Source organism: Natator depressus, chromosome 8 (assembly GCF_965152275.1).
Source record: "Natator depressus isolate rNatDep1 chromosome 8, rNatDep2.hap1, whole genome shotgun sequence".
NCBI classification, from domain to species: Eukaryota; Metazoa; Chordata; order Testudines; family Cheloniidae; genus Natator; species Natator depressus.
Window position 1 is genome coordinate 102139971 of NC_134241.1, and position 14007 is coordinate 102153977.

At 55.9% G+C, this 14007-nt stretch overlaps 1 protein-coding gene across 1 annotated transcript in view; it reads left to right on the forward strand.

The window, feature by feature from the left end:
• PIK3R3 (phosphoinositide-3-kinase regulatory subunit 3) overlaps positions 1 to 14007 on the forward strand; it is a 353625-nt gene that overhangs the window by 217516 nt on the left and 122102 nt on the right. The gene's annotated exons all lie outside the window — the stretch shown is intronic.

Here is a 14007-nt window from a genome sequence, read left to right on the forward strand (position 1 = left end):
TGTAGCCCAGCTGCATCTCCACCCCTCGCCTCCCTGGATTGAGTGGCGGGCGTGAAAAGGCTCTGTCCAGTTTTCTCCGGCACCCCTTTCCCCCTCTGTGCACTCTGCACGTCAGGCACAATCTGCCAAGAAGAAATGCGAGCCCGTTCCCTTGTGCACAACTCCATCCGTCAGCTGGGCTCACCTCTTCGACCCATGCCCAGTTCTGCGCCGCCTCCACGGAGCTCCCAGTACAGGGGGCATTCCAGGCATCCCAGGGTGGGCAGGGGGAGGCGGAGGTGTGGCTGGGACAGGCAGGTGATTCCCCACAGGCAGAACCCCTGCTAGGGCTACGGCATCACGGGCAGCAAGTGGGGCCTGCTCTAGCCTGGTCCAGGAGCCAACTGGGCCATCGCAGCCCCTGTGGCACCATCTCCCCTAGCACCAGGGCCGGGCTCCGACGTCTCGTGCCAGCCCCCGGCATGAACAGCACTGCACCGGCCTCGCTAATTTCAGAGCAGAGCGAGGAGCTGGCGAGAGGGTTACAAATCGCTGCGCTCGCCAAGAGGCCAAAGAAATCTGGGGGTTGCGTTCGGGGGCGGCGAGACGCGGCCGGGGAGAAGTTGCTCACACGCAGCAGCCTGGCTGCTTGTGCTCGCTAAGCCGAAAACAATGCCCCGCAAACAAATTAACATACACAAATTACAAGAGAGCGGCTAAAAACAGCCGATTCCCGAATGGGAAATGCAGGCTCCAGAAACGCGACTCGACACTCCAATGTCCCGCAACAAGGCCCATGGCTTAGGCAGCTGTGCCAGTCTTTAATGAGGGCAGGCAAATTGAATCGTGAGCAGGGGACGGCCGGATAAATACCCTGAGCAGTGCCTCGCTGGGTCAGTGGAGAGGACGCTGGGGCCGCTCGTCTTGACCTTTGAGGCGAGATCAGGAGCTCTGAGCGGGCCTCGTGAGGCATCCATGGTGAACCTGCCGTTGCTGGGGCCGACGCTGGGATTGAGAGTTTAAAAGTGCCTCTTGGGGGGCAGCCTTTGGGCTCAGCTGGTTCCATCGGTGCTGGTTGAATTTCTTTTTTCTAAGCGATCCTTTGTCACCGAGCAAAAGCCGAGGATTCCCCTCCGGAGCCAACGCCAGCCAGAGCGGCAACCTTTAATCCCTCCCGAGGGGGACAGGAAGGGGCAATTCTGCTGGTGGTGCCTGCAATGATCCCGTTAGCTTGGGTGGAAGGGAAATGAAGGATGAGATGGAGGTGACTGTGCACAGCCTGGACCAGATGAAGATGATGCTGTAGGGAGGGCAGCGCTATTGTCCAAGGTCAGAGACACAAAGGGACTTGCCCAAGGACATGCAGGAAGCCTGCGGCAGAGTAGGGACTGGAATGCCCATTTCCCAAGTATGGGGCCACTTCCCTAACCACTAGGCCATCCTTCCATCTAGGTCCTTCCTGTTAGGGGCTAGCAGGGCTTTTCCAGCTCGTCTGTTGACAGTGCTGAGCACCCAGGGCATGTTCATGCCCTCCCGTGGTTCCCTGCCAATGGGAGCTACGGAGCTGGTGCTTGGGGCAGGAGCAGCGTGCAGAGCCCCCTGCGCCTCGGAGCCAGACATGCCATCTGCTTCCGGGAGCCGCACGGAGCCAGGGCAAGCAGGGAGCCTGTCTTAGCCCTGCTGTGCCACCAACCGGACTTTTAGCAGCCCAGTCAGTAGTGCTGACCGGAGCCGCCAGGGTCCCTTTTCTGCCAGGCATTCCAATCGAAAACCAGACACCTGGCAACCCTAGACTGAACCCAAGTCCCGTCCCATCAAAGAGGGTCCCTGTTGCACCCTCCTCCCCACTGATCTTGTACCCTAATGTATCCTGTGCCCCTAGTGCCCACCCTCCAACCCACCCACAGGCCCCCATCCCTGCCTTCTCCCCAGGCTGCTTTGGTCTCCCACCTCTGCACCCTGCTTGCCCCTTCAATCTGTCATGTCCCCATCATCGTCCATCCTCCTCCTCCCCCGCCAGGGTGTTCTGCTCCTCTGATCCCTGCCCCTCTTCTCCCAGCCAGCTCACTGGGTCCCCCCGAGCTACTGCTCTGGCCTGCCATCCCCCCCGCACACCCCTCTGCCTCTCCTCTCTCCGTTTGCGCTGGGTGTTGGTTTCAGGCACGCCAGGCTGGGCAAAGGCCTATTCGGGCCAGCTCAGAGCCAGGACAGCCAGTGGAGAAACACCAGGCCCTTCCATGCGAGAGAGTTTGCCAGAACCTGCCCCTCCCCGCCTTGCCAGACGCAGGCGTCACGGTGCGAAGGGCCATGAAAGGAGGCTGGGGGAGGCGGCGGCTGGGGGAGGTGGCAGCGAAGTGACCCACTTACCGGCTGCCTGATGGAGACGTAGGCAGAGACCCCAGAGGGGCAGCATTCGTGGCTAATTTTATCCAGCGTTCAATTAATCGTGGGTCAGGAGGGGAAGACGAGGCCCCATCGAGCCACAGAGATTCCAGCTCGCCCCAGCCGGCCGCAGGAGGGCACCTGTTTCCGGAGCCACGCCTGGCCTTCGAAACCGTGGACTGGGGCGGAGTGCCACGATTCCAGTGGAGGGGGAAGCTCCCTCAGCCCAGCGGGGGGCGCTGTGTTTCCCGTAGGGTTTACTCGGTCTCTGAAAGTGCCAGTCGCACAGTGTCTTAAAACTAGGACTGAAATCCGTCAGCGACGCTCACCCCCGCCCTCCTCCTGTCTATTCGGGAACAGGTTTACAACGGCGGGGGGTGATGGAGCGGAAGGATGGCATTGTGGGCTCTGGCACTCAGGGGAGATGGGTTTAATCCCTGGCTCTGCCTCCAACCCCATCCATGGTGTCGGGTCAGTCACGCCATCCCGCCGTGCCTCAGTTTCCCCACCTGGAGAGTGGAGATAATGATACTTGTCTATTTAGATTGCAAGCGCTATGGGGCAGAGACTCTCTCACTAGGGGTAAGTACAGCACCTAGTGCAAGGGAGCTCAGCTGGGCCCTGTAGATGTTGCTGTAATACAAACAAAGAGACGGAAAGCTGATGTCGCATCTCAGCCCAACCCAACGGCAGTGGTGCGGTCCTGCGTTACTGCTCCCAGCTTGGTGGCTTCGCTTCACTTTGAACGGTGGCTTCCCCGGGGCATAAAGAGGCCGAGCAAAACTCAGCTGCAAGACACACTGAGTGGGAGCCCCAGCTCCAGATCCCCGTCTCTCCGCCTCAAAAGAAAACCCCACCGTGGTCTGTTCCAAATGCTGATCCGAGTTTTGCAAATAGTCCAGTCTCGCCAAATGCACTGGAAAAACATCCAAGGTTAAAAAAATGCATATAAAGAAATCCCCCCGGAGCGCTGCACGGCCATCCGCCTGCTCCGTGACTGGGGAAACAGCTCACATCGGAAAAGCAGCTGGGGTCGGCTCCAAGCCGTTTTCCTCTCCCCGCCATGTGCTCACAGCAGATAACGAGCCGATAAGGACAAAAGCATTGTTTATGCCTAATAACAATAACTTATCAGGGGCCTTTCGCGGGAGAGATTTTCACTGCGGGAGAGGAAGCTCTGCAAATCATTGAGTCAGGATCTAGTGCGTGTGGTGGGGGGGTTCGGCTGGTGGTTTTGCCTGCATCTTTCACACATTTTAGAATGGTTCCCCCACTCTGAGACCCTGAGGGCCAGATTCTGATCTGAACTGCACCAGAGTCAATCTAGAGGGGCCCAGCTGCAGTAGATAATAATGAGTGGATTGACATGGGGGCTCAAAATCCAAGCTCAAAATCCGGCCCCATGCCTGATACCCTGGCTGGGCTGCCATCAAAGTGTGGAATGGGGGTGCTTATGGGTTCGGCTGGAGGATCTGGCATCAGGCTGCAGTGTTGGCTCTCCGTCCTCTCGTGTCAGGGGAGCGCAGGTCTAAAGCAGACCAACACAGAGCGCTCCGGGGAAAAGACTGGCTCTCTGGGAACATGGGCGTGCGGGCGCTGTGCTGAGCATGGTGTAAGAATCTACATCGCATAGCCGAATACTGGGTCGGCGACGGGCTGTGGGTTGCGGAGGTTAATGTTGCGTGGGAAGGGGGAGCGGGCAGGGGAGCAGGTGACGAGCTAGGATGGCTATAAAGCGGATTCTTTACTGAGGCTTCTGGACACAGACACACCCCCTCTCTAGCTCCCAGGCGGAGTGGGACAGCCTGTGCTACCTAATGGCCGCACAGGGACTACCTGTCCCCCTAAGAAGCCCTCCTGTTCTGTGTGCAGTACGGGGCCCATGACGCACACTTGAGCAGTTCTGATCCCACCCATTAGAGGGCAGTGGTTCACATGGACTCTCGTCACCTCATTGCAGCATTACGAAGCCATCGGCTGCCTATCAGGGACTGCCTGGAGCAGTGCGCAGCTTGGCTAAAAGGGTCCTTGGACAAATACCCCTGCCACCGTGCTAGCCATGGTTGTGTGTAGCTCGCCCAGGTCTGCTGCCATGGTGTTGCTCACATCGCAGCCCTGATCTGAAATCAGAGAAATCCTTTCTGTGCCGTCTGAACTGGCCGAGCCCCCAAGCCCTAGAACAGGGGTGGGCAAACTTTTTGGCCTGAGGGCCACATCTGGGTGTGGAAATTGTATGGCAGGCCACGAATGCTCACGAAATTGGAGGTCGGGGTATGAGAGGGGGTGAGGGCTCCGGCTGGGGGTGCGGGCTCTGGGGTGGGGCTGGGGATGAGGGGTTGGGGGTGTAGGAGGGTGCTCTGGACTGGGACCGAGGGCTTTGGAGGGCAGGAGGGGGTTCAGGGCTGGGGCAGGAAGTTGGGGCATGAGAGCGGGTCAGGGGTGCAGGCTCTGGGCAGCGCTTACCTCAAGCAGCTCATGGAAGCAGCAGCATGTCCCGCCTCCGGCTCCTATGCAGAGGCACAGCCAGGCAGCTCTGTGCGCTGCCCCATCCACAGGTGCCACCCCTGGGCCACGGCCAATGGGAGCTGCAGGGGCGGTGCTTGGGGTGGGGGCAGTGGGCGGAGCCCCTGCCTGTCCCTATAGGTAGGAACCGTACGGGGTCATCCTGCTGCTTCCAGGAGCCACGCGGAGCCACGGCACACGTGGAGCGGGGCAAGCCCCAGATTAAAATGTCTGACAGGCTGGATGCGGCCCCCGGGCCATAGTGTGTCCACCCCTGCCTTAGAACCACGTTATGACCCATCTCTGTATCCCCAGTGTGGGCTCATTTCCCCCACCCGCAGCTGACCTTCCTTCCAGTCTTCTCACCTCACCCTCCATCCCCCATCCTCCCCTCCCTGAGCCTCATTCCTTCCCAGAAAACTCCTCTCCAGCACCAGCGGTTAACATTGCATTCTGATCCTGTGCCACGCTCCAGCCCAGTCACTCTGCGCTGGCCAGCTGCAGCCCCGCAGCTCTCTGCTTTCTCACTGCCTCCTCCAGTGCCATCCCCAAGGTCCTGTCTATCGCTGAGCTCATGCCGAAAACCAGGGCCCCCCCCCACACACACACACACACAAGGGTTGCTAGAAATCCAAGCACAGCCCCTTGCCTAAAACAGGCCAAACCAGATCCCACCTCCCTTGAACTGGGCAGGGCTCAAACTCCAGATCAGATTCGGTAGCTGAATTCTGAGTCTATCTCTAATCATTCCCTTTTAATATTCCACCGTTTCTTCAAAAGACCCTGAGCAATGGTACCGCCCTGGAGATTGCATTCCCAGGGGCTGCTTTTCTCCGCTCTGTGGTTTTAGTGCCCATTAGGGGACACGCTGAACCAAATTCTGTTCTCAGTCACACCAGTGTAAGTCCAGCGTCAGTCCACTGCAATCCCTGATCCTCCGTTTCCCGTCAATCTTCTTGCTCTCGCATCTCACTGAAAAACACCCACACACGTTTCTGGTTTTATGTAAGTGGAGTTGGAACAGTTTGAAGCCATATGAATCATTTACTTCTACTGACTTAAGATCTGTGACTCTGCTGGGGTCTTCTGAGTTAAAGATGTGTCTCATACATGAATGAGGATGTTTCAGTGAGTATATGCAGGCACATGCGTGGTAATGAAAGCACGGGTGTGTGTTTGTGCACGGGAGGGGGGTGACCCTGCACAAGGGGCTGTGAGCACGTGTGTGATCCCCTGTGTCCGCTTGTCGTCGGGAATCAAGAGATCAGCCACCAAGCATTGTCACCCAGCGGTGGGTGGGTTGTACCCACTGCAGACAGATTCCTAAGGGGTCTGTTTCTGCTTTACACTGTGACCACTTTCAGATAGCTCCACATGCCACAAAAACCTCATTGATTTGAATTGCACAAATGTGTGTAAGTGTGTGTGTGTGTGTGTGCTGCTCACTTTTCCTGCCCATCAGCCCCCTGTGGTGTCAGCGAGTGCCTTGCTGGTGCAGTCCCTTCTGCTCAAATGATCCTGGATAAACACCATTGTCCGATTAAGAGACTACAATTTGGACGCTTACAATACAAATGAGCCTGAAACAGTCAGGCTGCAGACCCAGCCGGAGCGGGTTTACAAACCAGGTACTATCACCTTTGCTCTCAGGCTTCTCCGGATTTTCTCTCCTCATCAGCCGTCCCATGGTGTAGGGGGATGTGGCTGCAGAGCTGATGAATAGCCCGGATCTCACTGGGAAAGGCCTTGCGTAGTCCTCCTGCGCTGTGGGAGGGGGGAACCTAGGTCTGTTATAGGGGCTCTCCCTGTTATGGGTAGAGAAGAGATTCTGTTGGCCGGAGGGAGCTGTAAAAATCTGTAGGTCAGTCTGAACCCAGCCCCTCTCGATGGGAGACTGAAAAGCCGGATCTTTTTCTCAGAGCTGCAATCCCTTGAACCCATAACCTCGCCAGAGATCTCTCCTGTTGGGGGGGGGGCCCACACACACACACACACATATTTAGCACCAGCTAAATATCTCTGTATTGAACTAATAAAACCAAGAACGTTGCCTGAATTATGGTGCAACTCAACGACCCCGTATGATTAACCCAGCCTCCGTAACTTCAGTGCGGCTTCCCCAGACTGGGGCCCTCCTGGCCTGTCCCCTGCGCTCTTCACCACCACTTGCATGGACACATGCCAGCAGCACGAGCCCAGGCAAAAGCTCCGGATGCAGGTGAGAGCTCTGATGCCCTCAGAAGGGACCTGTCCCTGGCTGAGTCTAGATTTGAAACTGACTATGCCCTGGAAGTGAAACTGACGCGTCTCAAGACTCCCTGCCTTCCTGATGGATCTGCTGTATCGAACACCAGGGAATGGCTAACTGGGGGAAATTCTCTGGCCCGTGCTATACCGGAGGTCAGACTAGACGATCCCTTCTGGCCTTAAAGTCTGCAAATCTCATTCCGTTGTCTAAGCCAAGGGAAGCTTAGAAATGTTGGGGAAAATATATCAGAGCCGCGCAGTAACTCAGGCGAGCCAGCTAAGGAACTTGCCTACCCCATAGTGTGACCCACTGTCCTGGAGCTGAAGCTGGTGTGAATCGGGAATAACTCTTGTGACATCAAGGGAGTCACAGGAGGGTAAACATGGATTAAGTGAGACTCCTTGTCCACCCATTAAAGAGGCAGATAGCTCTCCCTCCCTGGAGAAAGAACAAAGTTTGTCTGAAGTGCTGGTTTAGGGACTCCAGAAAATCGAGTTAGGAACAGGAACATGAAGAAGCAGAAAGAAAGAAATCATTGGAGTGAAGGGAAGTCCCAAGTGTTGGGACTAATTGAAAGGGTAGCATGGTCCAGTGGTTAGGGTGTTAGGCTGACTTGGGAGATCTGAGTTCAAGTAATGCTCTACCACAGACTCCCTGGTGACCTTTTGCTGGTCACATAGCTGTTCTGTGCCTCAGTTTCCCCATCTGTACAAAGGGGATAATAGCACTTCTGTGCCTCACAGGGATGTTGAGGTTAAATACATTAATGATTGTGTGATGCCCACATACTGCGGTGATGGGGGCCAGACAGAAATGCACAGATGTCTGAGTGAAGCAACTGTGAGAAAAGAGAAGGGGGGGGAATCATCAGTATCAGCAAAGAGGCAGACCAGCAGATTGAGGTCCCGTTTCGGGAAAGCACTTAAGCACCTGCTGAGCTGAGATGCTTGCGTTTGAATGCTTCTCTGAGTCGGGGCTTGCAAGCGGCAGTTCACCGGCAAGGCCTGTTAACTGAGCTAAACGGTCAGTAAACCCAGACCCACTAGCATTGGGGCTGAGGGTGGAAAGAGGAACGGCCAATGCTGCAGAAATTCCTGAGCTCGGGAGCGCTTCCGCCAGTGCAGCGCTCTGCCACTGAGGAGTATGGTACGGTCGCGTCATGCCTGGCTAGAAAGCAACTTACAATGGCGTCCATGCCTCGGGGGGTAGAACGGGAAGGGCGCTGGCCGCTAAGCAGCAACGGAAGGGATCCGGGCTCCTGGGTCCAGCCATGGCACGTGAAACGAACTTTGGAGACACGGAGGGAGGGGAAGTGGGAGAACCCGGCTGCTGGAACTCTGCGTATCGGCTTCTCAGGATAAAGCAGCAAGAGCAGGCAGACGAAGGGAGCAGTGCTAAGGCCCTGGATTTCACAGAGAATGTGTTTGGGTGGTGAGAGGTTAAGCCAGGCTAATGGCAATGCATGTAATTGGAGCACATGGAGACTGAAGAGTAATTCGCAGCAGTGAAAGAGGGTATTGAAGTGGGGATCACGGGATCAAGTTTGGAGTGGGCTCTGGGTGTCCCTGATCACGCCTGGAAGTGGCTGGGAGCAGGGCAGAGGGGTTTGGTGCCAGCCACCTCTGTCAGGTGTGCAATGTGCACAGCTGGAGTGGATCAGGTCCTGCTTCGAGCGTATCTGACTGGCTGCAGAATTCGGGGGATTCGGATACACCAGCTCAATTTCAGCCTATCTCCAGCAAGGGCACACAGGAGCAGAAGCGAACCTGCAGCTCCCTGGCCCACCTTGTCTCCCAGCTGGGCTCCCCCTCGACCAGCTCCTAAAGCACAAGCCCCTCCCATCTCAGCTAAAGGAGAATCCCCAGCCACGGCAGTACAGGGCCCATGACCCACAGTGGAGCAATTCTGATTCCATCGGGGGGCAGGGCAGTGTTGCACAGACACGTTGGCTAGCTCACTGCGATGTAGCTCTTTCTTGGCCCTGTCTTCTCACTCTAGAGACCCCAAAGCGTCCTTAGCTGCCTGGCATTACTGTGTCTTTTCCGTCCCAGCTCTAAGGATAGGAACTGGAAATGGCTCGGCTGGGCCTAGGTGGTTTGTCTTTCACGGCAGGTTGCCAAATAAAGGTTCATTTGCTGTGACGAAGGAGGAGAGTCCTTGCTGTACAACCACAGAGGCTCTATGCTGCCCGCTCTGTTCCTGTACGCACGCCTCGTTAGCGATGGGATGGGTGGTGCTGCCAATCAGCTCTGGCGCCCGTGCGACACGCACAGGAGTACCTGGGCACTCGTACAGCCCCTGTGTTACTAGAGAGGGAAGGAGAGGCACAGAACAAGGGCACATGGAGGAGGCCTGGTCACCTGAATGCCGGCCCTATTAAAACAACCCAGGACAGGTTACTGCGGCTGGGGCAGGCCCTCAGAGCCCTCAGCTTCTCTCTGATTTGGCTCCTCCAGGGTGAATTTGTGTCAAGTTCAGCCCCGGGCGCTGAGGTAAATTAGAGGCCTGCTGCCCCCAAAGTCAGGCTGCCGGAGGAAGGGTTATGCTGGTTGTGAAAGCATCAGCCGTGATGGGGAAATCCAGGCTCTGGGTAGAGTTTACCTGGGACACCCGATGTGACAAACCAGTACCGGTGGGGGGGCTGGTAGTGGGGTTTGAACTCGGGACCTTGTGTGCTTAGAAGCCAGATCTAGGTAAGACACAGGAGGTGAGAGCTCTGCTCTCCTCGGGCCTTGGCTGGCGTGCTGTGTCCAGTTCTGTAATAATGATGTGGCCAAATTGGAGAGTGAAAGTCCAGAGGAGAGCAACAAAAATTATCAGCGAGCTGGAAAACCTGACCCCTGAGGAAAGGTTGAAAGAATTAGGCCCGTTTAGTTTAGAGAAGAGAAGGCTGAGGGGGGACCTGATAACAGTCTTCAAATACCTTAAGGGCTGTTAGAAAGAGGGTGGAGATCCAGTGTTCTCCAAGGGAGGATAAGAGGCAAGGGGCTTCATCTGCACAAGGGAGATTCAGGTTAGATAATAGGGGAAACTTTCTAACCGTGAGGGTGGTTACGCTCTGGAAAGGGTCCCGAGGGCGGTCGTGGAATCCCCGTCACTGGAGGTTTTCTGAACAGGTTGGACCAAGCCCTGTCAGGGATGGTGTCATGGGGTGACTGGCCCCGTTAAGGTCCAGTGGCCCGGTGACTGATGAGCTGCCTCCCAGTTGGGGTAAGAGAAGGTACCTGGGTCTTATAAACAGAGGCTCTGCTAAAACAGTGCAGGAGTTGGCCAGGAAAAGAGGCCACTGAGGAGACTCAGGGGGAGAGCCATGGGGCAGAACAGGAGCTGAGGCTTGGCCAGAGCTGGGGAACCCCTGCTGAGTCAGGGGAGAGCTCGCACCTAGGCAATGGGATAAGATCAGCCTGGGTGAGGGAAGCTGAGCCTGGAACAAGAGCGTTGATGAAGGAGAGTGGAGGACTTGCAGGCAGAGAGGCCTGGGGGAGTGGGAAGCTGCTGGAACCCCCCTTGTGTGGGGGCCTATGGGAAGCTAAGGGGGTTGGTCCTGGGGGTTGGGTCCCTGGGCAGGGTTGGCCCGATGCGGGGGGGCTGGTAGCAGAGCAGTGGGAGGGAAGCAACTCTGTAGCTCTGAGGTGGAAGGCCTGGGGGGTGGGTCCAAGGAAGCGTGAACCGAGTGGAAACTGACTCCTGGGTGGGTGATGGGGGAATTCTGCACGGGGCATCGGGAACTACAGTGCTGGTACCTGCTGCCCTCTGGGGCTTGGGAAGGAGGGATTCTATCACCAGAGTGCTGTGGACTGTTGGACAGGTAGAGCTATAAACTGTGCCCAAAGGTGGGATTTTGAATGACGCTGGGAGAACCTGGGTTCTGTTTGTGGCCAAACCAAGGGGAAACTGAGGCAGATACACTGATCGTGCCGCAGCTTTCCACAGGAGGGTCTCCCCCCACCCAGTGGGGGGTCATCTTATCACAGATGGTGTAGATATGACTTCTTAAGCTCTTCCAGCCCTACATCTCTCTCAACTGAGTTTGGCTGAGCTGGAAGGCAAGTCCCCGAATTGCCGGCTGTAGCAGACTCGCTGTGTGGCTTGCTGACTGGGATGGGTAGCAGGCTCTTATGTGGACCAGCCACTGCAGAGGGACAAAGACCCTTACTCTCCTAATGGGGGTTACACACAGTAGGGATAGAACTAAGTACCTTCTGCAGGACAAGCTAACTCAGTAACTCTTGACTGTGCATAAGTAACCAGCTTTTATTCCCAACGAAGGCCAGTGACGGGACTGATCCCTGGTACAAAGCCGATGTATTTAATCTGGGACAGGGGTTTTCAACCATTTTTCATTTGTGGACCCCTAAAAAATTTCAAATGGAAGTGTGGACCCCTTTGGAAATCTTAGACATAGTTTCAGAGTAGACATAGTCTGGGACCCCCAGGGGCCCAGGGACCATAGGTTGAAAACCACTGGTCTAGGACATTGCATTGATAAGATTTTTTTTCCAGAGAGAAATGATCAATGTAAAACTCATCTTTTGATTTAAAAAAATCTCCGTTGCTGAGTTACTACAACCTGTAACTGGTCAAAATGAGAGAAGAAACAACATCCATCTACTTCGTCTTTGCAGTTCGCTCTGCTTGAAGGATGAAACTGGACAGATCAGTTTCACTTTGTTTCCTGATCAGTTTCACCACCTTGTCCAGGGTGCTGCTGGAAAGGCATTCCCGACATCGCAGGGGATGGGTTTCATTTTGTTTAATACCTTTTGAAATGAAAGTCAAAAACAACAAGGAGACCATTTCTGGGAACAGTGTGGAGCCAGTGTGGGAGAGGAAGAAACCCCTTTCTTCCCAGAAAATCTCTCCCGTTTTGGGTGTAAGCTACTCGATACATTCCCTTTAACTACTCCTTTGGGAACTGTTCCAAACCAATTACTGCTCCAGTGGGAAAGGACAACTATTTGCAGGCCCCAGCGGGAGGCTCCCAACCCAGCCAGCGGCAGGGGGAGAAAGGGGAGATGTGAGATGGGCTTCTTTTTCTCTATTTACAGTGGTTTAGTGGATAAGCTACTAGAGTGGGACACAGAAGATCTGGGTTCTCTTCATGGCTCTGTTAGTGACCTTGGGCAAGTCAGGTCCCTGCTCTGTGCCTCAGTTTCCCCTCCCATCCTTTGTCTTGCCTATTCAGATTGTAAGCTGTGACTTTGTCTTGCCCTGCTAGCCGCTAGTCTTCCAGTCTGTAGCCTGGAGGGAGACTCCAGAGGCCTAGCCTATTGGTGGTACCATCAATCCCAGGTCATTGAGCCATCGCTGTTCCAATATAGATCAGGGTACGCTAGGCTCTGAGCGGTGACGCTGTCTTCAGCAGGGATCAATGTCTCCTGCCTTCGATAGCACGGGCCAGCTCCAGGGCATAGCAGTCCTCCAGGGATTTAATTCTCCTGGGGTTTGGATGGAGCCGGCGGGGCACCAGGCCAGGCCATCTGTCAATTAGAGCAGCTCTCAGTAGCTTCCTGAGGGGCTGGCGGGGGTTAACAGGCAGCTGGCCTTGATGGGACAGTTTCCATAAGGGTGCTGTTGTCGTCCTGGTGGCGGCAGGGTGTAGGAGTCAGGCTCTGGCTGTGTAGGCAAGGCCCCTCCTAGGTCACCCTCCATGAGCTGATGAGGTCAAAGTGCTCTCCACAGTGGACACGGCCTCCTCTCTGGGGCCCATAAGGCCTGGAAAAGAGGAACAAACCTGCTCAGCTGGGAATCCTTCCTTACAAAAACTGACCAGACGGATGTGGAGGGAATTGATATATTTCCTGGGGCCCAACCTAACAGCCAGAGCTGTTCCCATGGGGCAGTGTCCCCCAAGGGATGTGGGGGAGGCCCATCACTAAAGTCACGTCAAAATTAGGCGAGGAAAACCACTGTGCAGAGCAACCCCACTCCAGCGTCTAGCTAGGGGATGGGCCACGTGGGCTAATACAGCAGCTCTCTGCCTCTTCTGTAGCATGAGCTCACGTCCTGTCCCCCCACCCGGCTTCCATCGAGCCATAAGAAAAAGGGAGTTCGCAGCCCCCCAGCTGAAAAATTGCTGTGTTAACTCACGCTCTCCGTCTGCTGGAGCAGGGCGGCCTCACGGGTGTGTTGCCTGGTCTAGTTCGTGACCCCACTCGAGCTGGTCCTGATCTAAAGACCCCTGCAGCATGGGGACCAGTGTGGGATGACCCCGCAGTCAGAGCACAGTGCGGTCTGTAAGAGCCCTTTATATGCTAATACTTATCAGCCTGGATGGGAAACTGAGGCACGGACAGGCAAAGCAGCAGGGCGCAAGACAAAGCGAACCAGCCACTATTCGAGCAGCGATGTGAGTTCTGTCCCTCTTTTGCCTTGGGGTTCGCTCTCTTTTCTGTCCAGCTGCTCAGTGACTCTGGTTCCCCCGTGGCCTCTACCCACCCGGCTCAGCACATCTCTGTTAGTTGCCTTTGTGTCACAGACTCCGAGATTACCAGCCCTGGGAGCAGGTAGATCAGCTGCTGTAATGCCAGTAAGTTTGCAAACAAAGCTTATTTGCATTGGCCAGCCCGTCTGTGGGGCCTCAGCTGCTTGGATCCCATGGCGGTGGGTGGGCAAAGGGGGTCTTTGGAGGGGACGTGGCTTGTTTGTGTTTGGGATGAGAACCCCTTGGAAACCACAGCTCCTGTTTCTGTGGCCCTGCCTATCCCGGGCTGGATCAAGACAGCAGGAGGGGAAGGACCGTGTGCAGGCCAACCCACAGCAGCTCTGCATCAGGGGCTGCAGGGTTCTTTGGAAGTAAGTGCCTCACTGGCAGGAGGAAGGATGATCTGAGGGTTAAGCCATGGCGCTGGGAGCCCTGGCCTCTGCTGTAGACTTTCCCACGGGACCCTGGGGCA